We start from the raw sequence: 27,106 nt of genomic DNA on the forward strand, positions 1-27,106 counted from the left end.
TAACTCTTGGGAATCTCTTTAGGCTGTTTCTCTTCAATTCATAAATAAATTTGTTGGTAACAAGAGTTTACGACAGTTTGCGAATTATCTTTGGAAGACCCAATTCGGAAAGTAGCTTTCCAAGTATCTCTATCCTTATTTTTTATATATTTCCTGGATATAAAATAAAATAAGACCGTTTTCCTTTCTTTTTCATCGAGGGTGGGACCATAATTTATAAATTTGTGTATTAGTTTCAGTGTATGATTTGTTGAGCCTTCTAAGAAATATTCAATTCGAAAATTTGAGAGCGAAAAAGCTAAGGAATGTAGTTTTCATCTTTGGGAAAAATAGTTAAACACTATAATTAGTTTTCTCCCCCATGTCGATTTTGGGTAGTTTGTGCAAAAAAAAACGTATTTTTCAGGAAAAAATGTGAGTAAATGAAGGAAAAAAATATGTTGATATATTCTGAATTCCGGCATACATTTCAATGAGTTCTAAATTAGAAAACGAGCCACGAAGTGACGAGTTCAATTGTTTTCAATTCGGAAAGTATAACTTTCTCGCACTTTTGCGGAAAAATAAATAATTGTTTAACTTATGAATAATAATACCTTCAACATAAATCTGTCGATCTACTCAATCATATCATATCTTCATTTAAATATTTCAAATTATGCAGTTTCATCCATGTCATACTGATAATAAATGCAATTTTCCGTTTGAAAATTATTGCATTTTCAAAGAGAACTTGACATCCTTCAAAAATTAAAAAAATCTAAAATCATCGTTATTGATTTGTTTTTCGAGTATTATTTATAAAAAACAAGGTTAATGATATATTAATCAGATGAGGAGCTACCAGAAGATATTCTGGAAGCTATGGATCTATTGAATGAAATTTCTTGAGAAAGGTACTAGAAGCAATATTCTCAATTTTTGAACTAGTATATACTTTTGTGGGTTGTAATTTGTTTATTGATGCGTACCTCACAAATTGATTGTATTTCAGAAACTGTTTTTTGTTATATTTTTTCTGCATCAATTAACTTATTTATAACTTATTTATTTATTTTAGAAGTACTTGGCGTACTTATTCCAAATACACTCTGACTGAATGCATGCAGAGAAAAAAAATATATATATAAAAAATATATTGTTCCTATCTTGCGCGAAAAGCTTGTTTTCCTACAACTACTATGAGAAGTAGCGTATTCTTCATAGCTTACTCAATTTCAAAACTATATATTGCTCATACTGTGAGAAATATTGTTCCTCACACCATTTTGCCCACACCTCGCTTGATAAACCAATGAAATTGGGCTTTTGAAAAGTCGTTTCTACGGAAACGCTCGTTCTCAAGCTCGTGTCACAAACTTCCAAACTCTTGAGAAAAGTTGATCTTTCCGCACCCGATTGCTCAATTGACAATCTCGTGCGAAAAATTACAACTTTCCGGACTAGAAATGAAAATAACTATTTCTTTAATTCACTGAGTTTTCATCAAAATTAATGAAATATTTCCAAAACATCGTTTAGTGATTTTTGCATTGAAAAATGTGGGTCGACAGAACGGATTTATGCATCACAAATTCGACAGATAACAGAAAAATCCGTGGCAGAATATTCCGACACCATTTTATTATAGTATATTATTCAACGAGCGGTAATGTAGGTCATAACTCACGCAGATGAAGTTTGCAGCACGAGCCGCAGGCGAGTGCTGAAATTCATCAAGTGAGTTATGACCATTACCACAAGTTGAATACTATACTTTATCTACTACTATATCAATAAATACCTAGAAAGAAATACAGACTTAGAATATAGAGAGAAGGAACGGGAAATAAACATATGTGCTCGATCCCGACTACAAGAGAGATGGAAACTCAGTGTCACCAATCACAATCGAACTAGCTTCGGCTAGCTCGAATCCAGTACAGAGTACAGACATAAAACTATATTGAAAACCCTTAATAATTGCCTATAAAAATGCATTAAAATTTACCAAAAAACATTCCCTGTAAACGACGACTTAATGACCTTACTGCTACAAACTCCTTTATATTTTTTCGGGCAAGTAATTATGTATGGTAACATTAGCTGTTTGTCTTTTGGAAATGTATACCTATATAATATTTCATCTTCACTATCTGAATTAATCATTTTCAGCAAAACATTCACAATAATTAGATATCAACTCAATTCGAAAACGTCAGAATTATTAAAGTGACATTCCCTCGGACATTTCTCCCCTCAGAGAAGTATAAAATTACAGATCCATATTTTCCGATTTATTATAGTGAGTTATAGTAGTGAGTTATTATAACTCACGATGTTTGTTAATAGATACTATTAATTGCTCAAAAGCAGTTGAATATTGAATATATAATTCAATAGGAGTAGATAAAAACTTTTTCCGGACATTCGAATACTGAATCATTTCAAGAACATCCATTTGTATACGTAGGTCGGTGACGTTTCGAATGAATCGATTTCGTTTTCATGTGGATTCATTATCTTTTCGTCTGTGCGAATGACACCCTCGAATATCGAGATAATTATATTCAGAATATCAACAGAATTGACGCGAATGAAGTGGAGCGAGCAAGGCTTTAGCAACAGGTCGTCTCGCAACCCCCGGAGTTATCTTTGTTCAACCCTTCCATACGACGACAGTGGCGTTTGTTTCGTAGCCGATAGGGAGGGATATATTGTATTGGGGACAAGGGCAGAATTAAAATTTTATTTAGTCTACTTCGTAGCAATATAACTTTGCTGTATGAGTAAACTCGAATTGACTTCGTGAGCGCTTATTAAATTTCGTTTTAGAATTGAGAATCTAGGGAATTATTCCAGGAAAAATATCGCGAAGTCATCGTCAACTTCCACCGTTCTCGTATCAGTATTTTCTTGTGACGAATATACACTGTGTCCGTAAAGTATGCTATAAATTCATTTTTAGCTAAACAGACTATTTGAAGAAATAATCCTGAAACAGTCGATTTTTGATTTTAATTTACCGTCTATTTTAAAATAATAATCTAATATACAGGGTGAATTACTTTCGAGTAATAACGTCACCGTCATTTTTTTCAAATGGAACACCCTCATTTTGTCTCAATTTTCCGATTATTCCAGCTGATCATGTTGATTCCAATTGGTACAGGGTGGACAAAAATACAATAGTTTTGTGTGTGTTCATAAAGTAACACGTAACATTCTTCATTAGTTAAATTAACAATATTATCAAAAATAATTATTGTCTAGTGGCAATTGGTTTGAATGTAACACCCTCTAGTTTGTTACATTTTTAGATTAATAAAAATGAGCTGTTTCCAAACATGTTTGGTACTTGTGGTCTAACAGACAGAATATGAAAGAAATTATTTCGTATCAATTAAAAAAAAAACATAGTCGTCTATTTTTTTGTGAAATGTCATTATTTGTTTATTATCGCTAGACAATATGTATTTTTGATGGTATTGTCAATTTAACTAACAAAGAATTAAATTTATTCCGAAAATTGCAGATTTTTCACCCTTTACGAATGCCTTCCCTAAATTTTTCTCATATTATTTAAAAAAATTTTCAATCAACAAACTGGATAAATAAAAGCAGCAAATAAATTGAAAATATTTGGATTTGAAAACAATGAATCAAAAACAAAATAAATAAAATAATTTCCATTCAGCAGGAATTGTTCAAAATAGAATTCCTCCATTTTAATACACGCACAATACAACGAACAATTAGTCCTAATTCATGAAATGTAAAATTTAGTAATCCAAACATCGAATTTCAATTTCTTTCTGTGTTTTCCAGAAGTCACAGACTACTCCACTCAGTAAGGAATTGTGGTTTTTCCTCATTTAAAGATCTTCCTCGATAACTCTTGAAATATTCATTTTAGGCATGGGGTTTGCTGAAGTGACCCCACTATTCTTGCATGTACAATCGACTGAAATAATGAAAAATATTGGTTCTGTTTTGAAAATCTTGCGTTTTGGTGAATTTGTTCAAGTTCATGATCTTCTTATGAACGCCCTGTACGTCTTTGATCCAAACTGCAAACAGTTGTATAATACTGCATAGTTGCAGAATCGAACATGATAAGGGTTTTCTCGAAGAAAAATAATTTTGCCAAAATATTCAAAAAAATGTAAGTCCCTATCGGCACCATTTCTTTCATAAGAAACCCAATAACTGATGAACCGTTGAGTTTTAACAATGGTTTGGTATATTGCTGAAATTGTCATCAAAAAAGCTATCTAATTAAGCAATGATATACTGGGCGTGCCGATTGAAATAAGGAAGTAGTAGTCTGTTTCCGGTGTAACTGGAAGTTGAGGAGATCTGAAAATGTTTCAGGGAGAAGGATCATTGTCTCAACCTCCAACATGAAAATTTTCAATACAAAATTGTGATTAGTTTTCCATAAACGTCTAATAGGCCATCGCGGTAAATCACCCCCTATTAGTAAAATAAAAATACAAGTAAATGATAATATAATACAATAATAATAATATATATAATATAATAATAACAATAAAATATAATAATAAATAAAATGAATATAATAATATAATAAAATATAATAAAATAATAATAATGAAATTAAATAAATAATCAAATCAGTAAATAATAATATTAATAAATATATAAATAGGGATATTTTTTACCTTATTCATATCACCGTCATAACATTTTGGGAAAACCCATATTGATTAAAGGCGAAAAAAGGAGACATTTCGAAATGGCGGAATAGGTTGGGGGGACCCGCATTTCCATAACCCCCGGGCCCGTAATTCCTGTCGGCAACACTGGATAAATTTGGACTTCTTGAGCCTGGGGTGATGATGTTTATTATGTGGATTGAGGTGAGTAACTGAAATCTGAAAAAACAAACATTGGAATTAATAAAATGAATTGATATTGAACTAGTACCTATTTACATTACTATTGACAGTTTCCACTAAACATATACAGGGTAGTCCAAACTTTAGTTCGATAACTTTGACGTCAGATAGAATAATTTTTTTCACGAAAATAAGTTCATATGACCATAATATCCTAACAATCTTCGTTTTCGAGATGCAGGATGCAGATTCGAATTTTGTAGAAATGAGTAAAAAGTCTTTTCATAGAAAGTTCAATTTTTATGTGCTCATCAACAGTTGAAACCATAGAAATATTGACTCTTAGGTAAAAAAAGGTTTTTGATCATTTTCTGTTATTAATTTCAATACAAACCATACGATGTTATATATTTTTGAAATCAGGAAAAATTGAACTTTCAAAAAATGGCACAGAAATTTGGTGTTCCCATTTGAGAAAACATAACTTTGGGTCATAGCTTCGTAATTAAAAACCCTTTTGAAAAAACGAGCACGCCACTAGATTCTACGTGAAAAAGTGCCTGTATAAGGTTTTAATTTCACAGCTCTAGCATCAGTATTAGCGGAGATATAAAAGCTTTTCGATATGGCCATTTTTTCAATTTTCGCTTATAACTCGAAAACAAAAGAAGGTGGCCAAAAATGAATACTACCCTTGTTAGTTTCTTAGAAAAAGAGACCGAGAATAGGGTATCAGATTTTGTCTATCACCTCAGGTTTAAAAGTTGTAGTGCTAAAATATCGAAATTTGCCCACCCTGTACATTTCAAAACATCGAGCAAAATAGAATTATTTTGACATTTACATGATAAACACTCTGAAAGATTTCAGTAAAATTGACGAAATTTAATCTGATAAAAGAAATGTTAAAATGTCATATACCAGGAAATGTTATTGTCACTTTAAAATCGATAAAAGAGGTGCATCCTTTTTTATCGGATAAAAACTTCTCTTCCTCAATATCTAGTAAAACTTTCAATTAGTCTGTCAGATTTTTGAATTTTAAACATATAGTGCTCTTATTTTGAATCGGTGTGGTAATTATTTAACTTTGTTGTGTTAAAAAAGATAATTATTGTTGTTGATCATCCATATTTTCTGTCGTTAATTTATCTTGCCAAAAAACACTCGAGCTTTTCTTTTCTCAGATAAATTTCTCCTTAACTCAAAGTTTTGCCAATCACTAAATTTGATCGAAAAACTGACATTAGATAAAATCGCTCTACCTTCGGTGTCGCGATTTCATCATGTCAGTTTTTCTCGAAAAATTAGTGATTCGCCAAACTTTTTCGTTGCAAAGAGAAATTTATCCGATCAAAAAAAAAGCTCTTGTGTTTTTACTGTTGATAAAAATACGTGGTGATTGAAAAATCCACTCTACTGCTGTTTCATTTTATATTAAAATCATTTGTTATTTCAGCCTTGAAATTGAATCACACTAGATTCGACACGTTGACGATGTATTAATAAGAGATTGAATTAAAGTTGTACTGTAATAAGTACTTAACTTGTATAATTTACTATTCATCATTTCATAACTAATTCGAATATGTTGTTCAGAGCAGGACTGCGACAAACCCAGATGCGCAAAAACAGTAAAACTATGATTTCTGGTCATTCTGGCAATTATTCTAATTACAAGAAAAAAGAAAATAGCGTATTCACAAAAATACATCACAAATTCGATATAAGAAGTTGAATTGGTACCAGATGGTTTTTTATTGCATACCGTTCAGTTACGCAGCGACACAGAAAGATTTCAAAGACTTGATATCAATGTCAAGAGGAATAGAATCCTTAAATAATTTCACAAAAATTCCATAGAATTTCGTCCAAATGGTAATCAATGGCGCAGCCAGCTTCTAGAGAGGGCCCTGAATGAATTGCTATCTAGTGACAATTAATTTCGAATATTATATAGTTCTTCAGAAAGCAACCTCCACGAAATTCTTTCTATATTGAAAACAAATGATGCTGGGTTGTAAATTGTTGTGTTCCATTAGACACCTAATGTTCTTTCCATTGACTAACTTTCTCTGAATTTTTTGTATTTTAGGGGGCTGCAACCCCAAATATTTTTCAACCTAAAGGGTTATATTAGATGTTCGCTGTCTATGGTATAATTAGCTGTTGATTATTCGATTGTTGCTGTATCAATTATACAAATATGAATAAATGACATAATGACAAAGACAAATCATATTTTGTGGCAAGATCATAGGGAACCAAGGCGTTAGCGCATATTCGTGTTACGAAAGATTTTGAAGGAGCTTAGTACCTTTAGAGGACGCAAGCGTTCTATTGAAGTGCTTCAATTGCTATAAGCACTAATTTCAAAAAAATGCTTAAGAGCACAGTGCTCACGACCACGAAAAGACTTAGAGTGCTCTCGAAAGCCATCATCACAATGCTTTGGCACAGCTCTGATCTCAAGTGAATCTTTACTTACTTTCAGAAATTGAATTATTGGATAATAATCTTGTAATTCTGTCCACCTCCGCAGGGTTCAAGACCTGTCCAATCTATTTCTTCTTTGAATAATATAGCTTTTATTTTATTGACATGCGCTGGTTCTAAGTCTGATAGATCTAGGAACTGAAGATTCTAAAAAAAAAAGAAAAACCCAATATAATTGTGGTTACCATTATTGAAAGTGTAGTATTTTTTATTTGATAAACACACAAAAGTAAAATATCCGAAAAACTGAAAACACTATAAAACTCTCTACATCAACATTTATAACTTACATTCGAAAATATTCGATTATGAAGGTAATTAAATTAAATCATCAAAATAACCAAAATCTACTCTCAGAAAATATTCATCTCCATATTGAAACAATTGTCTTATTAAATTCATAAACATTACACTTCAATAATTGTTCATAAGAAATCCTTGAAATGAATGATCGTTAAATAGAGTTTAGATACAATTCGACAGAAACATAAAATTTTTAATCCGGCATGACGAACATGGAATATTTTCCTTTATCAACGATAAGTTTGGGAGATGATTGCCAGGATTAGTTTGAAACAACGAAATAAAATCGACTATAAGCAGTAATTTCAAAAAAATGCTTAAGAACACAGTGCTCACGACCACAAAAAGGCTTAGAGTGCTCTCGAAAGCCATCATCACAATGCTTTGGCACAGCTCTGATCTCAAGTGAATCTTTTGAGATATCAATACTTACTTTCAGGAATTGAATCATTGAATAAAAATCGATTTATTCTTTTGATTTCAGCTGGTTCTAGACCTGTATAATCAAAAAACGAAATAGTTTCTTCACCTGTCCCAGGATCCATTTTAGAAGTTTCGAATAATAATGCGTTGATTTTTGTGACCTCCGCTACTTCTAAGTCGGAAAGATCTAGGAACTGAAGATTCTAAAAAAAAAGAAAAACCCAATATAATTGTGGTTACTATTATTGAAAGTGTAGTATTTTTTATTTGATAAACACACAAAAGTAAAATATCCGAATAACTTGAAACACCATAAAACTCTATGTGGCAAGATCATAGGGAACCAAGGCGTTAGTGCATATTCGTGTTACGAAAAGAGTTTGGAAGAGCTTAGTACCTCAAGAGGGCGCTCAGCCTTCTATTGAAGTGCTTCAATTGCTATAAGCACTAATTTCAAAAAATGCACAGTGCTCACGATCACAAAAAGGCTTCGAGTGCTTTCGAGAGCAATAAGCACAATGCTTTGGCACAGCTAAGATGTCATGTAAATCTTTCGAGATATCAATACTCAGTTTCAGAAATTGAATTATTGAATAATAATGTATTTATTCTATCGATCTCCGCTGCTTCTAATCCTTCAAATCTAAGAAACTGTAGTTTCAGAAATTGTTTTTTCAATCGTCCCAGGTAATTGCAATTCAGTGATTTCATTGAATGAAGAATCATTAATTCTCTGGACCTCCGCTGCATTTAAGCCTGTTAACTCTAAAAACTGAAGATTCTAAAAAAAAAGAACACTATTAGTCGTTATCACTGCCGGTCCCAAGCCCGGATAAAGGAGGAGGGTTGTCAGGCAAGGTTAGCATCCTACCTGGCGTAAAAAAAAATAACCTGCTCACAGATCCAATGATCAGCCTCGGAACAGGACGGATACAACGGCAACGGACACAGCTTTGAACAGGACAATGAACAAGGTTTTGAGAGACAAGAAGAAAAAATGGAGGAAGAAAATCCTGAGATTGGCCAGTTGGAACATTATGTCCTGGAACTCCAAAAATCATGAGATACTTCTCGAGATGAAACAACACAAAGTAGACATTTGCGCACTATCTGAGACCAAACGAAAAGGCAAGGGTACTATGAAACTGCCAGGATACGTCTTCATTTATAGTGGCGTAGACCTGTCTAAGAGAGCGTCAGGAGGGGTAGGAATCCTAGTTGCTGAAAAATACGAACCTTTCATCAATAACATCCATTACATAGATGAAAGAATCCTAGTGCTGTCTCTGAACTCAGAATCAGGAAATATAAATATTATGAGTGTGTATGCCCCAGATAGCAGTCGAAAAAAAAGAAGAGACAGATGCATTCTACGAGAAGGTTGAGGCAGAACTAGGGAGAATACCCTCAACTGAAAAAGTGATCATTTTGGGAGATCTGAATGCTCGAGTGGGCAACAAGGTGTTACCTGGGATTATGAACCGGTTCAATGAAGAACATACCAACGGAAACGGCGAGATCCTTATCGACTTCTGCGCCCGCTACTCCCTTAGGATAAACAACACTTTTTTCCCTCACAAACCTCAGCATAAGATAACATGGCAAAACACCCGAGGCCAGCAATCAATTATCGATTTCGTCATATCTAACAGAGCCATACACCCTTCTCAGATCTTAGACGTCAGAAGCATAACATCAGCAAATATCGGTACGGACCATAATCTCGTCCTGTGTAAGCTCCGAATGAACATACAAAGAAAAAGGCAGGAGAAGAACAAGTGCACTAGAAACAAATTCAACATAGAATCTCTCAGTAACACATCAACAAAAAACCTGTACCAAACACGGATTGACGAGAAAATCGAAACAGATGGAGTACAAGAAACGGATGACGTAGAAATATGCTGGAGGAAGATAAAAAACAACATCAAAACAGCAGCATTAGAAGCAGTTGGACAGAGACAAATAAGAACAGTAGAGAGAACCCAGAACAAAGAATGGTATTGCCCAGAAATAAAGGAACTAGCAATCAAAAAGAGGGAAGCTTACATAAGATACAGGAGCAGTAGAACACCGGAGGAGAGAATACGATATACAGATGTAAGAAACAGGGTCAACGCGGATATAAAGGACATAAAGAGGAAATACTGGGAGCAATTTAGCTCTGAGATGGAACACGATCTCTATGGAGCTCAAAGGAAAATATGGGGGATGCTGAGGAACAGAAGGAAAGAGATAGCGGAATACACAAAGACGGTACAGATCGATGAGGAAACATGGGTGGAACATTTCACAAAATTGCATAACACACGTAGAGGCCAGGATAGGGATCGTCATATTGAAGAAGATGGAAATCCAGAAACGTCAGAGATCACAATCCAGATGGTGAAGGAGGCAATCAAAAATCTGAAGAACCGTAAATCCCCCGGTCAAGACGAAATACCGAACGAACTTCTTAAATACGGAGGACCCAAACTTGTCAAGGAACTAACAACACTATTCAACAAAATAATCAGCACAGGAAAGGTTCCTGCAGAATGGAAAAAGAGCATAACAATACCCGTGTTCAAGAAAGGAGATAAAAGGAACCCCGAAAACTATAGAGGGATCACGCTACTTAATTCCACAATGAAGCTGTTCACAAAGATTCTGACAGATATAATTCAAAAATACACAAATACTTCTGAAGAACAGCAAGGATTCAGGAAAAACCGATCAACTCTTGATGCAATATATATAATCCGGCAGCTAATAGAAAAATCTATAGAGTACGACAAGCCAGTGTACATGTGCTTCATAGACCTAATAAAGGCTTTTGATCGAGTTCAACTGAAGGATGTTACTCGTATCCTACAGAACAAACATGTTCCACATGACATCGTTAACATCATTAGGGAACTAAATCATGAAACATCTACGAGAGTATCAACGAAAACCGGTCTTACGAAGGATATACCAACACCAACAGGAATAAGGCAAGGAGACTCCTTGAGCCCCCAACTATTTAACATGATAATGGACGACATAATAGAGGAACTGAAGACAACAAAGGGATACAAACTAACAACAGGAGAAATAAAAATAATATGCTACGCTGACGATGCAGTAATCATGGCCGAGAGCGAGGATGATTTACAAAGGCTCCTGTTCAAATTCCACACGAAGGCCAAAAAACTTAACATGGAAATATCTACCCCAAAAACAAAGACTCTTGTCATTTCTAAAGAACCTATAAGATGCAAGCTTGTAGTGGAAGATCGACCAGTTGAACAGGTGATGGCAGTCGAATACTTGGGAGTACGAATAACATCCAACCAGGACAGAAACAGGGAAACTAGAGAACAGACCAGCAAGGCGGCAAGGATATCGGGTGCACTAAGAGATATCATATGGAATAACAGGCACATGCGTATGGAAACTAAAATTAGAATATATAAAAGTGTTATAAGACCAATAATGACATACGGGATAGAAACAAGAGCTGACAATCAAGTGACCAAGAACGCACTTCGAACAGCCGAGATGAAAATGCTGAGAAACGCCCTGGGGTTCACCCTACGAGACAGAAAGAGAAATGAAGAGATTCGGAACATATGCGGAGTCCAAGATATAGTACGTTGGGGTCGAAACAGAAGGAGACTATGGAATTCCCACGTGGACAGGATGAACGAGGAAAGAATCGCGAAGATTGCGAGAGACGGAACACCAGGAACAAGACGACCGATAGGAAGACCTCCAAAAAGATGGAGAGATTCGTGGACGTCGATTTCGCAGGAAGGTTAAATGGAAAACACAAGCCCAAGGCTTAAAATACGAAGAAGAAGAAGAAGAAGAAGATTTTATTTTTTAATTTCATTTCTATATTACCTTATTCTAGTTATTTTCAAATTTATCGCTTGCTGAATTCAAGTGCTTTTCACGAACATTTCCAATAACATAACATCACTGCCCTCTCAGATTTTCTAGTGAAGATATCATCACGCATTCACTGAGTTGAATACTCCACAACAATCGGTCGTGGAGTTTTTATGTCTTTATGTTTACATGCGCGCTGCCATATTTTTTACTTATCTAATGATAATTCTTCAGCAGATCTTTATTTACATTAATATTCGAGTGATTTTCAAATGAATTTTGCACTGTGTTAAAAAGTTCCTCTTCGTTATTTTCCTAAACGGCATAAATTATAATATTTATGAAGAAATTAAAAGTTCTCAAAGAAGAAGTTGAATCAAAACCATATTAATTTCAATAACAAATAAAATCCTTCTTTTTAATATTGAAAATATACAATATGATACATAAATTACTTATCAAAATAAAAAACCATCAAAATTTTCAGTTTCACACGGCTAATCATCCGAACATCTATCTATTATAATCTACACTGCGCAAAAACATTAACGCACATTCTGAAAATCCCGATTTTAATGAAAGTTAACTCTACATTGACTTTAAAACTTATTTTTTATGTTCTTTCGGGAAGGTTTTGAACGAAACAAGACACATAAAATGAAAGAAAAATTCAGGATTTCACCGAATCTTTTGTGAAAGAAGAGAAATAAACAATTTTCAAAATACTGGAAAGCTGATAAGTGATTTAATACTTGGTATTTCCACCCCTTGCGTTAATTACAGCTCGGCAACAACGGTTCATACTCAAAATGAGTGATCTTAAAATGTTCTGATCTACTCCTTCCCAGATTTCAGAGTTGGATTCCTAAGTCATTAAGAGTAACTGGATGATTTTCTGAACTTCTCAGCCTTCTATTGAGGTTGTCGCAAACCTGCTCAATCGGAATGAGATCTGGACTTCTTGCTGGCCATTCCATTCGAGAGACTTCAACCTCTTCAAAGTACTCCTGAACGATGCGCGCACGATTGGGTCTGGATTATCGTCCATAAAAATGAAATTTTCACCAATGTATGGGGCAAATGGCACTACATGCTCTTCAAGAATGTTCCTTAAATACCTACCAGCATTCATAGCTTCATTATCAACGACCACTAGGTCTGTGCGAGCAGTCAAAGACATTCCACCCCATACCATAATCGATCCTCCCCCGAAACCAGTAGTATTCAGGAAATTGCACTGAGCATATCTTTCATGTGGACGTCTGTATACAAGGGAACGTCGATCACAATGGTAGAGGCAAAATCTAGACTCATCTGTGAAGAGAACTCTTTCTCAATCAGCCTCTTCCCAATGGATATGCTCTCTCGCAAAATCCAAACGAGCCCTTCGATGGGCTGGGGTAAGAGCTGGGTCTCTTGCCGCGACACGAGGCCTTAAATCATATTCTCTGAGGCGATTTCTTATTGTCAGAGTGCTAATTTGCACCCCATGAGTTTGCTCAAGCTGATTTTGAAGGAGGCGAGCGGTTGCAAACCGTTGTCTCAACGAAGAAACTCTCAAGTAACGTTCTTGAATGGCAGTTGTTACCCGTGGTCTACCCTGTCCTGGTCTTCGGACATTTATACCTGTCTCCCTGAATCGCTGCAACATTCTGGACACACTTGTATGGGAAACTCCAAACCTTTCTGCAATTCTTGTGTATGTCCACCCTTCTTCTCGCAAAACTACCGCTTGGGCACATTCCTCTTGTGTCAAATTGCGTGTTTCGCGTTGCATAGCGATCGAGTGTAGAAAATCAAACGAAAGAAAAACTAATATATATAATAATCTCATCTTCTTTTATTCCTGCTGGGAAAAAACATCTGTATTGAAGAAAAACGTTGAAAGTGGATAACATATGCATGCATAATTTTGATAAAAATTATTATCATTGATAACACCTTCAGTTGTAGAATAAATTTGAGATTTCCATAATGTGCGTTAATTTTTTTGCGCAGTGTATGAACTTCAGATAATTAAAATATTGGCTGACACCAAGGTCTCCGGATTTACAACCTTTCAATGTTTCCATGTGTCACATTCAAACAACATTTTTCCATTCGAAAATGTTGATAAAATCTAACGGAGTTAAATCGATTGATCTTGATGGCCACCGAATATTTTAATTATCTGAAGTTCAATATAACAGTTCTAATGAACAAACTGCGGGAAAGAATCCAGGATTATTAGTTGCGAAATCGGAATAACCATTTCGAAAATCAATTTTTTTGAAACTATAGGTGCTAGGACTTCACGATAAAAAATATTGTGTTGTTATCATCGTAGTAATATATCTTTTAATTTCATTATTGAGTGTAGTAAACTATCTGAGAAATTAATTCACTTTTGACTTTTTCCTGATGTGCTTGGAATATTCATGGATAATCTCCAAGGAACCGAGATTTGTAACATAAATCAAAATAGTCTACGAGATAATTTATGCACGTCAGATTTTTTTTATTTAATTTTTGGATTCTACTCATTCGAAAATCTAAACTGTGAAATTTTCAGGGGCGATTGAATAGTTTTCACCTGAACCGATTCCAAATATTATTATTTAAAATAAAAATTCAAACCGCGAATTCGATAGACCAGGAAGCAAACTGACAGAGATTGACCAATCAATCATTAATATACTCGTATTAAAATAAAAAAGATTCAAAACTTTTTTATTATGACGACGTAAATTTCATTTTATATGTATAGAATTCAAAATTTTTTAGTATCATTATCATTACAATTTTCTATTCATTATATCATAACAAATTCGAATTCAGAGTAGGACTGCGACAAACCCAGATGCACAAAAAACAGTAAAACTATGATTTCTGGCCATTATTCTTGTTGCAAGAAAAAATGAAAATAGCGTTTTTATAGAAGTATATGTCAAACTCGATAAAAGAAATTAAATTCAATAGAAGAATCACTATTGATATTGCAAGAGCGTTAATTGATACCTGATGGTTTTTTATTGTATACCGAATTTTTGTTTATTTATTTTTGTTTCGAAGAAAAGGGTTGGTTTGTAACGATCTAATTTTGAAAAATTTGAATTCAAATTATACGTCGGCGCTGGAAATATTGAATGTGGGGATATTGCGCCATATGTGGGAGAGATTAGAATTCGCTCGCGATATTTCGACAGGTTTTCATTCTGAAGATAGTATTCAACGAGATATTGCGTTTATTCAGTGTTGTGAACTGATTGCCATATTTTGGTAAAATAGCGATTTTCTTTTTGGAGCTCAATTAGTACATTGGGTACTGAGCATACCTGAAAAGGTATTTCAGCCTAGAGTTTCCTATGGTACAACAAACGTCAGCTGGCAATCAAACAATGTGGAAATAAAGATCTAAGTTCCATTTTTTAATAAGAAAATCACATTGAAATACTTTTGGTCATTAACAGCTGCCCAAGATCAAAGGTAAAAATTTTGTTTTTCTTTAATATTTTCAATAAGATTGTTTACTTTAGGCTCTCGCTGTGTCTTTCTTTCATTCTACCTTTCGTACGTTCTATCTGCTTGCTGTCAGCTTTTGTCCTGTTTTGCTGAATGATTGAAATTAATCATTGTGGAGTTACAACCACTATCAGCCCTGGTAACAGCTACCATCAGCCCCGAACACTCATGGCGAGGTTGATTCATATTCTATATGTTTTTGGATGCATCTACGACATCAAGACTGGTGATAAGTATTGAACAATTTGATATATCTCAAGAATTCAGCTTAAACGATTAACCAGTGATTTCTTTTGTTGCTATAAATGAACTTTTATAACTTTATAAGCAAAATAGTTGTACATCATAGTTATTACAGCTCATGATATTCAGCATTATAGTTCAAGCGCTGATCTGATTTGTTCTCACTGTTATATTTAATTCTCATTTCAATTTTTTTGCCGATAATATTTTTTGAATTTTGTATTGGTCAGTTGACACCACTTCATTGTTAAGTTTCGATTTCAATACCAACCCGAACATCCACCCATTTCCAACTAGCTAGCCAGTGCTGCTCTAAATATAAAAGGAGAGGCACTTGAAACAATTCTTTTGTAACAAGGGTTCTCTGTGAGATTAAATATAATGTAATAAATTTAAATGTTACAAAATGGCGCCGAACGTAAAAAAGATTCAGTTGGCGGAGTTTTGTTCTCTTGAAATTTGTTACTGATTCATTATTTCGGATTTATTTCATTTTTAGAAAGATTGGATGGCTGTTGCACTGATTATATTTTTTTCCAACCAATATAATTAAGAATTATATTTATTTCAAATTCTGTTAACGCTGTTTCGGAATGCATCCATTTCTTGCGAGTTTTTTCATTCAGGTTTGTCGTATTGCTTGAGCTAGCATATGGTGATTGATTTCAATTTTTTTCGATTGGTTTTTCAATGTTATTTGATGCCTGATGATATAGTACAATTTACTATTATATTTTTCACTTATTTTACTTCACAAAATTTGATTAATTTAGTTTCGATTATTGTTAGATTTATTTTATCGTTGCCATAAAAATGTCACAAGAATATTGGGAACGTGAATTAAATCGATTCAACTCGAGAGAATTATTTTATGAAATGCTTAGTAGAGGACTTAAAGTTATCAGGAAAACTGAGAAATATTTTAAGGTTGGAAGGTCGTGGTGAATGGGTAGAAATCCCAAATCCAAATTCATTTAAAGATGATATAAAGCGAATTAATCTCGGCTCAGGTTACACATAATCAGTGGCGTACAAATAAAGCACAAAGCATCCGATGACAAGGATGGAAAAACTAAAAACGAACTTTTTCTAAGATTTCACGATATTAAAAATGATTCAGATAGGAAAATACGGCATTTTAGGAGATCATCAGACGCAAAACTTTCAATGCCAAGTTGTTGAGCGGGTATGAGTTTATCTGATCAATCTTGTGAATCTAGTGAATCCGGGGAGAATGAAATATTTTTATACAAGAGTTCAAAATTGAGATCTATTCCAGTATTAGGTATTGTGGAATTTTAAAATTTTCGAGGGGAGATGATGTGTCATTGAATGCATTTTTAGAGAGTTGAAACTGGCACGTAATGTAGAATGAATTTATATTGAACTAATACCTATTGACTTTACTAAGGACAGTTTCATTTCGTTGAATAGAAGACTTTCTGCGATGACAATATGAAAAATTTATCAACATTAATGGATAGAACTTAAGTCTCTACCTTATAGTTCTATAGGTTCTCCCAACATACTTCTTTTTGTTGAATAGAAAATTTTCTGCGATGATTATCTGAAAATGTTATCAATATAAATTATTAGCTCTTAAATCTCTACCTTCCTTTATTGATAGTTCGCCTCTTCAGTTTGAAATAAACTCAACACAAAAAACATTGATATTCATTCGGGTTACTTACTTTCAGAAATTGAATTATTCTAGACCTGTCAAATCTAAAAAGGAAATTGTTTCTTCTTTGAATAATAAAGCTTTTATATGGTATATGGTATATTGATTCATGAATATTTCACTACTTAAATCCAGTATCATAAATAATGTCCATTCATATACTTAACTATCAAGTCATAATTACATTGTAATACTTATTATATCAACATCAAAAAGAATAATCTTCACAAACCTCAAACTTATTCTATCGATCTCCGCTGCATCTAATCCTGTCAAATCTAAAAAACTGTAGGAAATTGTTTCTTCACCTGTCCCAGGTAATTGCATTTTAGAGGAAGTTTTGAATATCAAATCATTTATTCTCTGGACCTCCGCTGCATCTGAGCCTGTCAGATCTGAAAATTGAAGATTCTAAAATAAAAGAAAAACTCAATGAAATAGTGGAAACCAAAGTTTTTACAAAAGTAAAATTTCCGAAAAACTCAGAACACTATAAAACTCTCTACATCAGAATTTAAATTTTTTCATTCAATTGGAATACATTTGTGTTGGATTATATGACGTGTCTCGGTATGGAGATCCTAAAGGTGAAATCAGAGCAGGAGAGGTTACAAGTGCATGGAAGTTGTATAGGTTTTCCCAACATGTTCCATTTCGTTGAATAGAAGACTTTCTGCGATGATTATCTCAAAAAGTTATCAATATTAATGGAAAAAACTTAAATCTCTACCTTCCTGTATTGACAGTTCGCCTCTTCAGTTTGAAATAAACTCAACACAAAAAACATTGATATACATTCGGGTTACTTACTTTCAGAAATTGAATTATTGAATAACAATGTATTTATTCTATCGATCTCCACTGCTTCTAGACCTGTCAAATCTAAAAAGGAAATTGTTTCTTCTTTGAATAATAAAGCTTTTATTCTATCGATCTCCGCTGCATCTAATCCTGCAAATCTAAAAAACTGTAGGAAATCGTTTCTTCACCTGTCCCAGGTAATTGCTTTTCAGTGGAAGTTTTAAATAACAAATAATTTATTCTCTGTATCTCCGCTGCATCTGAGCCTGTTAAATCTAAAAACTGAAGATTCTAAAATAAAAAAAAACTCAATATAATAGTGAAAACCAAAGTTTTTACGAAAGTCAAAACAGTACTCTTGACCTCGAAAATACCTAGAGTGCTCTCGAAAGCCATCATCACAATGCTTTGGCACAGCTCTGATCTCAAGTGAATCTTTTGTGATATCAATACTTACTTTCAGGAATTGAATTTTTGAACAATAATCTATTTATTCTATCGATCTCTCTTGGTTCTAGACCGGTCATATCTAGAAAGGAAATATTTTCTTCACCTGTCCCAGGATGCATTTTAGAAGTTTCGAATAATAAATCTTTTATTCTTTTGACTTCCGCGGCTTCTAGGCCTGGTAGATCTAGGAACTAAAAAAAAAAGAAAAACCCAATATAATTGTGGTTACTATTATTGAAAGTGTAGTATTTTTTATTTGATAAACACACATAAGTAAAATATCCGAAAAACTCAAAACACTATAAAACTCTCTACATCAAAATTCATAACTTTTCGTTCAATGGGATACATTTGTGTTGGATCACATGATGTGTCTCGGTATGGAGATCCTAAAGGTGAAATCAGAGCAGGAGAGGTTACAAGTGCTTGGAAGTTGTATAGGTTCTCCCAACATAATACTTTTTGTTGAATAGAAAGTTTTCTGCGATGATTATCTGAAAAAGTTATCAATATTAATGGAAAAAGCTTAAATCTCTACCTTCCTGTATTGACAGTTCGCCTCTTCAGTTTGAAATAAACTCAACACAAAAAACATTGATATACATTCGGGTTACTTACTTTCAGAAATTGTTTTTTCATCTGTCCAAGGTAATTTGTATTCATTGGTATTATTGAATAACAAATCATTTATTCTCTAGATCTCCGCTGCTTCTAATCCTGTCAAATCTAAAAAAACTGTAGGACAATGTTTCTTCACCTGTCCCAGGTAATTGCATTTTAGAGGAAGTTTTGAATAACAAATCATTCATTCTCTGTAGCTCCTCTGCATCTGAGCCCGTCAAATCTGAAAACTGTAGATGCTTAAATAAGAGAAAAACTCAATAAAATAGTGGAAACCAAAGTTTTTACAAAAGTAAAATATCCGAAAAACTCAGAACACTATTAGTCTCTCTACATCAAAATTTATAACTTTTCATTTAATTGGGATACATTTGTGTTGGATCACATGACGTGTCTCGGTATGGAGATCCTAAAGGTGAAATCTGAGCAGGGGAGGTTACAAGTGCTTGGAAGTTGTATAGGTTCTCCCTACATGTTCCATTTCTTTGAATAGAAGACTTTCTGCGATGATAAACTGCAAAAGTTATCAACATTGATGACTTAAATCTCTACCTTCCTGTATTGACAGTTCGCCTCTTCAGTTTGAAATAAACTCAACACAAAAAACATTGATATACATTTGGGTTACTTACTTTCAGAAATTGAATTATTGAATAAAAATCGATTTATTCTTTTGATCTCAGCTGGTTCTAGACCTGTATAATCAAAAAACGAAATAGTTTCCTCACCTGTCCCAGGATGCATTTTAGAAGTTTCGAATAATAAACCTTCTATTCTATTTACTTCCGCTGCTTCTAGGTCTATTAAGTCTAGGAACTGAAGATTCAAAAAAAAAGAAATACCCAATATAATTGTGGTTACCATTATTGAAAGTGTAGTATTTTTTATTTGATAAACACACAAAAGTAAAATATCCGAAAAACTCAAAACACTATAAAACTCTCTACATCAAAATTTATAACTTTTCATTTAATTGGGATACATTTGTGTTGGATCACATGACGTATCTCGGTATGGACATCCTAAAGTTGAAATCTGAGCAGGGGAGGTTACAAGTGCTTGGAAGTTGTATAGGTTCTCCCAACATGTTCCATTTCGTTGAATAGAAGACTTTCTGCGATGATTATCTCAAAAAGTTATCAATATTAATGGACAAAACTCAAATCTCTACCTTCCTGTATTGACAGTTCGCCTCTTCAGTTTGAAATAACCTCAACACGAAAAACATTGATATACATTCGGGTTACTTACTTTCAGAAATTGAATTATTGAATAAAAATCGATTTATTCTTTTGATCTCAGCTGGTTCTAGACCTGTATAATCAAAAAACGAAATAGTTTCTTCACCTGTCCCGGGATGCATTTTAGAAGTTTCAAATAATAAACCTTCTATTCTATTGACTTCCGCTGCTTCTAGGTCTGATAAGTCTAGGAACTGGAGATTCTAACAAAAAAGAAATACCCAATATAATTGTGCTTACCATTATTGAAAGTGTGGTATTTTTTATTTCATAAACTCACAAAAGTAAAATATCCGAAAAACTCAAAACACTATAAAACTCTCTACATCAAAATTTATAACTTTTCATTCAATGGGATACATTTGAGTTGGATTACATGACGTGTCCCGGTATGGAGATCCTAAAGGTATAATCAGAGCAGGAGTGCTTGGAAGTTGTATAGGTTCTTCCAACATGTTCCATTTCGTTGAATAGAAGACTTTCTGCGATGATTATCTCAAAAAGTTATCAATATTAATGGACAAAACTTAAATCTCTACCTTCCTGTATTGACAGTTCGCCTCTTCAGTTTGAAATAAACTCAACACAAAAAACATTGATATACATTCGGGTAACTTACTTTCAGAAATTGAATTATTGAATAACAATGTATTTATTCTATCGATCTCCACCGCTTCTAGACCTGTCAAATCTAAAAAGGAAATTGTTTCTTCTTTGAATAATAAAGCTTTTATTCTATCGATCTTCGCTGCATCTAATCCTGTCAAATCTGAAAAACTGTAGGAAATTGTTTCTTCACCTGTCCCAGGTAATTGCATTTTAGAAGAAGTTTTGAATAACAAATCATTTATTCTCTGTACCTCCGCTGCATCTGAGCTGGTCAAATCTGAAAATTGAAGATTCCTAAATAAAAGAAAAACTCAATATAATAGTGAAAAAAATGCTTAAGAGCACACTGCTCACGACCACGAAAATACTTAGAGTGCTCTCGAAAGCCATCATCACAATCCTTTGGCGCAGCTCTGATTCAAGTGAATCTTTTGAAATATCAATACTTACTTTCAGAAATTGAATTATTGGATAATAATCTTCTAATTCTTTCCACCTCCGCTGGTTCAAGACCTGTCAAATCTAAAAACGAAATTTCTTCTTTGAATAATATAGCTTTTCTTTTATTGACCTCAGCTGGTTCTAAGTCTGATAGATCTAGGAACTGGAGATTCTAAAAAAAAAAAGAAAAACCCAATATAATTGTGGTTAATATTATTGAAAGTGTAGTATTTTTTATTTGATAAACACACAAAAGTAAAATATCCGAAAAACTCAAAACACTATAAAACTCTCTACATCAAAATTCATAACTTTTCGTTCAATGGGATACATTTGTGTTGGATCACATGACGTGTCTCGGTATGGAGATCCTAAAGGTGAAACCTGAGGAGGAGAGGTTACAAGTACAGGGAAGTTGAATAGGTTCTCCCAACATACTACTTTTTGTTGAATAGAAAATTTTCTGCGATGATTATCTGAAAAAGTTATCAATATTAATGGAAAAAGCTTAAATCTCTACCTTCCTGTATTGACAGTTCGCCTCTTCAGTTTGAAATAAACTCAACACAAAAAACATTGATATACATTCGGGTTACTTACTTTCAGAAATTGTTTTTTCATTTGTCCAAGGTAATTTGTATTCATTGGTATTATTGAATAACAAATCATTTATTCTCTAGATCTCCGCTGCTTCTAATCCTGTCAAATCTAAAAAAACTGTAGGACAATGTTTCTTCACCTGTCCCAGGTAATTGCATTTTAGAAGAAGTTTTGAATAACAAATCATTCATTCTCTGTAGCTCCTCTGCATCTGAGCCCGTCAAATCTGAAAACTGTAGATGCTTAAATAAGAGAAAAACTCAATAAAATAGTGGAAACCAAAGTTTTTACAAAAGTAAAATATCCGAAAAACTCAGAACACTATTAGTCTCTCTACATCAAAATTTATAACTTTTCATTTAATTGGGATACATTTGTGTTGGATCACATGACGTGTCTCGGTATGGAGATCCTAAAGGTGAAATCTGAGCAGGGGAGGTTACAAGTGCTTGGAAGTTGTATAGGTTCTCCCTACATGTTCCATTTCTTTGAATAGAAGACTTTCTGCGATGATAAACTGCAAAAGTTATCAACATTGATGACTTAAATCTCTACCTTCCTGTATTGACAGTTCGCCTCTTCAGTTTGAAATAAACTCAACACAAAAAACATTGATATACATTTGGGTTACTTACTTTCAGAAATTGAATTATTGAATAAAAATCGATTTATTCTTTTGATCTCAGCTGGTTCTAGACCTGTATAATCAAAAAACGAAATAGTTTCCTCACCTGTCCCAGGATGCATTTTAGAAGTTTCGAATAATAAATCTTTTATTCGTTTGACCTCCGCTACTTCTAAGTCTGTTAGATCTAGGAACTGAAGATTCTAAAGAAAAAGAAAAACCCAATATAATTGTGGTTACTATTATTGAAAGTGTAGTATTTTTTATTTGATAAACACACAAAAACAAAATATCCGAAAAACTCAAAACACTATAAAACTCTCTACATCAAAATTTATAACTTTTCATTCAATGGGATACATTTGAGTTGGATTACATGACGTGTCTCGGTATGGAGATCCAAAAGGTGAAATCTGAGCAGGGGAGGTTACAAGTGCTTGGAAGTTGTATAGGTTCTCCCAACATGTTCCATTTCGTTGAGTAGAAGACTTTCTGCGATGATTATCTCAAAAAGTTATCAATATTAATGGACAAAACCTAAATCTCTACCTTCCTGTATTGACAGTTCGCCTCTTCAGTTTGAAATAAACTCAACACAAAAAATATTGATATACATTCGGGTTACTTACTTTCAGAAATTGAATTATTGAATAACAATGTATTTATTCTATCGATCTCCACCGCTTCTAGACCTGTCAAATCTAAAAAGGAAATTGTTTCTTCTTTGAATAATGAAGCTTTTATTCTATCAATCTCCGCTGCATCTAATCCTGTCAAATCTAAAAAACTGTAGGAAATTGTTTCTTCACCTGTCCCAGGTAATTGCATTTTAGAGGAAGTTTTGAATAATAAATCATTTATTCTCTGTACCTCCGCTGCATCTGAGCCTGTTAACTCTAAAAACTGAAGATTCTAAAATAAAATAAAATAAAAACTCAATATAATAGTGGAAACCAAAGTTTTTACGAAAGTAAAATATCCGAAAAACACAGAACACTATGAAACTCTCTTCATCAAAATTTATAACTTTTCGTTCAATGGGATACATTTGTGTTGGATCACATGACGTATCTCGGTATGGAGATCCTAAAGGTGAAACCTGAGGAGGAGAGGTTACAAGTGCTTGGAAGTTGTATAGGTTTTCCCAACATACTTCTTTTCGTTGAATAGAAAATTTTCTGCGATGATTATCTGAAAATGTTATCAATATAAATGATTAGCTCTTAAATCTCTACCTTCCTGTATTGACAGTTCGCCTCTTCTGTTTGAAATAAACTAAACACAAAAAACATTGATATACATTCCGGTTACTTACTTTCAGAAATTGAATTATTGGATAATAATCTTCTAATTCTTTCCACCTCCGCTGGTTCAAGACCTGTGAAATCAATAAAAGAAATTTCTTCTTTGAATAATATACCTTTTATTTCATTGACCTCCGCTGGTTCTAAGTCTGATAGATCTAGGAATCTTTTGAGATATCAATACTTACTTTCAGGAATTGAATTTTTGAACAATAATCTATTTATTCTATCGATCTCTCTTGGTTCTAGACCTGTCATATCTAGAAAGGAAATATTTTCTTCACCTGTCCCAGGATGCATTTTAGAAGTTTCGAATAATAAATCTTTTATTCTTTTGACTTCCGCTGCTTCTAGGTCTGATAGATCTAGGAACTAAAAAAAAAAGAAAAACCCAATATAATTGTGGTTACTATTATTGAAAGTGTAGTATTTTTCATTTGATAAACACACAAAAGTAAAATATCCGAAAAACTCAAAACACCATAAAACTCTCTACATCAACATTTATAACTTACATTCGAAAATATTCGATTATGAAGGTAATTAAATTAAATTATCGAAATAACCAAAATCTACTATCAGAAAATATTCATCCCCATATTGAAACAATTGTCTTATTGAACTCATAAACATTACACTTCAATAATTGTTCATAAGAAATCCATGAAATGAATGATCGTTAAATAGAGTTTAGATACAATTCGACAGAAACATAAAATTTTTAATCCGGCATGACAAACATGGAATATTTTCCTTTATCAACGATAAGTTTGGGAGATGATTTCCAGGATTAGTTTGAATTAAAGAAATAAAATCGACTATAGCATCCGAATATTTTGAACAAATTAATATCATCGAAATTGATTCCTCGCATATCGCTTGTGAAAGCACTAAGATATAAGCACCACTAAATACTCGCAAATACTAAGCACTTTGTAAAAGTAATTCGGTTTTTCGAGCACTGAGCACTAACCAATTTATAGGGAACTTTTTTCAATCGGAATAAATATTGTACCTATTCAACATATGTATGATTATTGACGATTATAAGAGAGATTACATCTATAGTCCGTTCAGGAATAATTGACATCCCAGGTGGCTGTAGAAAATCGAAATTAAGCTGGTAATGGCTCAATCAGTAATATTTTAAATTTGCATATTTCGGGTTGGTATTGAAAATATAATTAAAAGAAGGTTAGATTTGGTTTATTTGTGTTCTGATTCAAGAAACTGTGAAACTAAAATGATGTATCAATTTTTTACACACATTATAATATAATGACATAACATAAAAAAATTACAGAGGTATTTATTTCACGAAATATTTATCTGTGCGTAATTATAAATAAAAATTGGTTCTAAAATATTTGAAGAAATATACATTGTTTATATTATTCAAATTAGTAGTGAATTCTTTCCATTCAGACCATATTGTTTCACGTCCTAGTACAAGTCACTTCCGGGTAAAAGTCCAATCGGGTGGGTTTCTAAGATCCATTCTAGGGTTGATCGGTTAGTTCGAATATTCCTTCCAGTAGTGTTAGAAAAACGAAGAAGGCAAGTCATTACAGCCTGGATTATTAGTGGAAGAAAACCTGTGTAATACGATTTCACCTTCAAAGAATCATTCAATGATTTGATTGTTACCAAAGTTCAGAGCATCTTATATATCAGTCTCGATAAAATTTGTCCAAAAAGCATGTGGATTTCAATCAAACAAAAACAGCTTTACATAAAATCAATTGGTTACAAATTCAAAACAGTTAATAAAAGGAATATTTTTATTGATAAACAGAAAAATGTAATAAGTAGGTAGAGTACGAATTTATTGTAAATACAAAATTTGAAATTTATTTATCTGGATGAAACTTGGCTATTTGAAAATAGCAGTCTTAAGAAAACAAAAAGTTTGCCAATTTTATTCAAGGGTGAAGGAAGAAGGAGAAGGATCACTATTTCGAATGCTAGATTGATGTTTCGACAGTGGTGATCATAAGGATTATATAAATCTATGAATGGAGAATAATTTCATAATTGGTTTTTTCAGATGAATACCTTTTATAATTGAAATAATATATTCACAGCTCAGATGATGAATTATGAAGCTATATAAAAAAGATCTGTAAAAAAAGTCTTGGCATTGTATCTATAGTTTATTTATATTCTATTTTGAAAAGAAGTAATGTTATATCTGTTTTTTGTTCTTCAGTGAGTAATCCAAGAATTTAATAAATTCTAATTCCTATATAGAATTTTTAATCAGTATTCAATCGAATAATTCATTTAGAAGTGTAAATTTAAGAATTTCTTCAGCTCTCAACCACTCAAAGATAATGACAGAATGCAATAAAATTTTAAAATTCACATATTAAAAATAATTTCATGCATAATTTTAGTGAGTGAATCAATGGGTAAAATACTAATAATAATAAATTACTTTGTCATTTAATAGTAATAAATATTATTATTATAATATCAATGCCTTCTGTCACTTCATGGCTCAAAATTCAAAAATGAAGTGACGAGTTTTTTAGTCTCGGGCAAGAGAGTTCCGAGTACCAACATATAATAATGAAATATAACCATGAAATCTGTGCGAATCTGCGATATTCTCACATGACTTTGTTCTGCAAGATGTGGTAGAATAAACTGATTAGTCACAGAATTAGAGAAAGACCGTCTATTGCGTCCATTATTGGTTTGAATGAGTATTTTCATTTGTTTTCTTCTGAGAGAAAACTAAAATAATAATAATTCAATTCTTTGAATGAATATGTCAAAATAGTTACATTTTTCATTCAAAAATAGCTTATTCATAAACATAAGATTCCCAAAAGGTAAAACCAACGGTATTCTTAATATCGAAGAAGTCGTATAATAGATTTTAATGATCATGTGCAGTAAACAGGATAAAACTCCAAAACGAAAATGAGTGCAATTATAGGTATAATAGATAAATTATATTGTAATGATATTCTCCATCTATTGATGGAGATGGTTACGCATTCCAAGAAAAAAGATTCCTTTATATTGACAATAATGATGAGGAATTTCTAAGCCTGGTACCTACC

The 27,106-nt window shown here is 33.0% G+C and overlaps 1 protein-coding gene and 3 long non-coding RNA genes across 7 annotated transcripts in view; 3 read left to right on the forward strand and 1 right to left on the reverse strand.

Annotated features, from left to right (window-relative positions):
• The window catches only part of LOC123673575, a 493,067-nt gene that overhangs the window by 347,092 nt on the left and 118,869 nt on the right, over nt 1-27,106 (forward strand). The window lies entirely within an intron of this gene.
• On the reverse strand, nt 3,357-12,253 carry LOC123673576. Of its 3 annotated transcripts, none has more exons than XR_006746500.1 (5): nt 11,931-12,248; nt 8,461-8,844; nt 7,330-8,266; nt 4,665-4,877; nt 3,357-3,943 (listed from the first exon to the last, which is right to left on the reverse strand). It is a non-coding gene; the product is annotated as an uncharacterized LOC123673576 (long non-coding RNA). The 3 variants fall into 3 exon arrangements; XR_006746501.1 differs by lacking the exon at nt 3,357-3,943 and having other exon boundaries at nt 4,599-4,877; nt 7,330-7,484; nt 8,074-8,266; nt 11,931-12,231; XR_006746499.1 differs by lacking the exon at nt 3,357-3,943 and having other exon boundaries at nt 4,594-4,877; nt 11,931-12,253.
• LOC123673577 lies at nt 15,334-16,608 on the forward strand. The gene is made up of 2 exons (XR_006746502.1): nt 15,334-15,383; nt 15,434-16,608. It is a non-coding gene; the product is annotated as an uncharacterized LOC123673577 (long non-coding RNA).
• Nucleotides 20,743-25,115, forward strand: LOC123673578. Its single transcript, XR_006746503.1, has 2 exons — nt 20,743-20,862; nt 22,525-25,115. It is a non-coding gene; the product is annotated as an uncharacterized LOC123673578 (long non-coding RNA).

The sequence above is a fragment of the Harmonia axyridis genome, chromosome 2 (genome assembly GCF_914767665.1).
Source record: "Harmonia axyridis chromosome 2, icHarAxyr1.1, whole genome shotgun sequence".
NCBI lineage: Eukaryota > Metazoa > Arthropoda > Insecta > Coleoptera > Coccinellidae > Harmonia > Harmonia axyridis.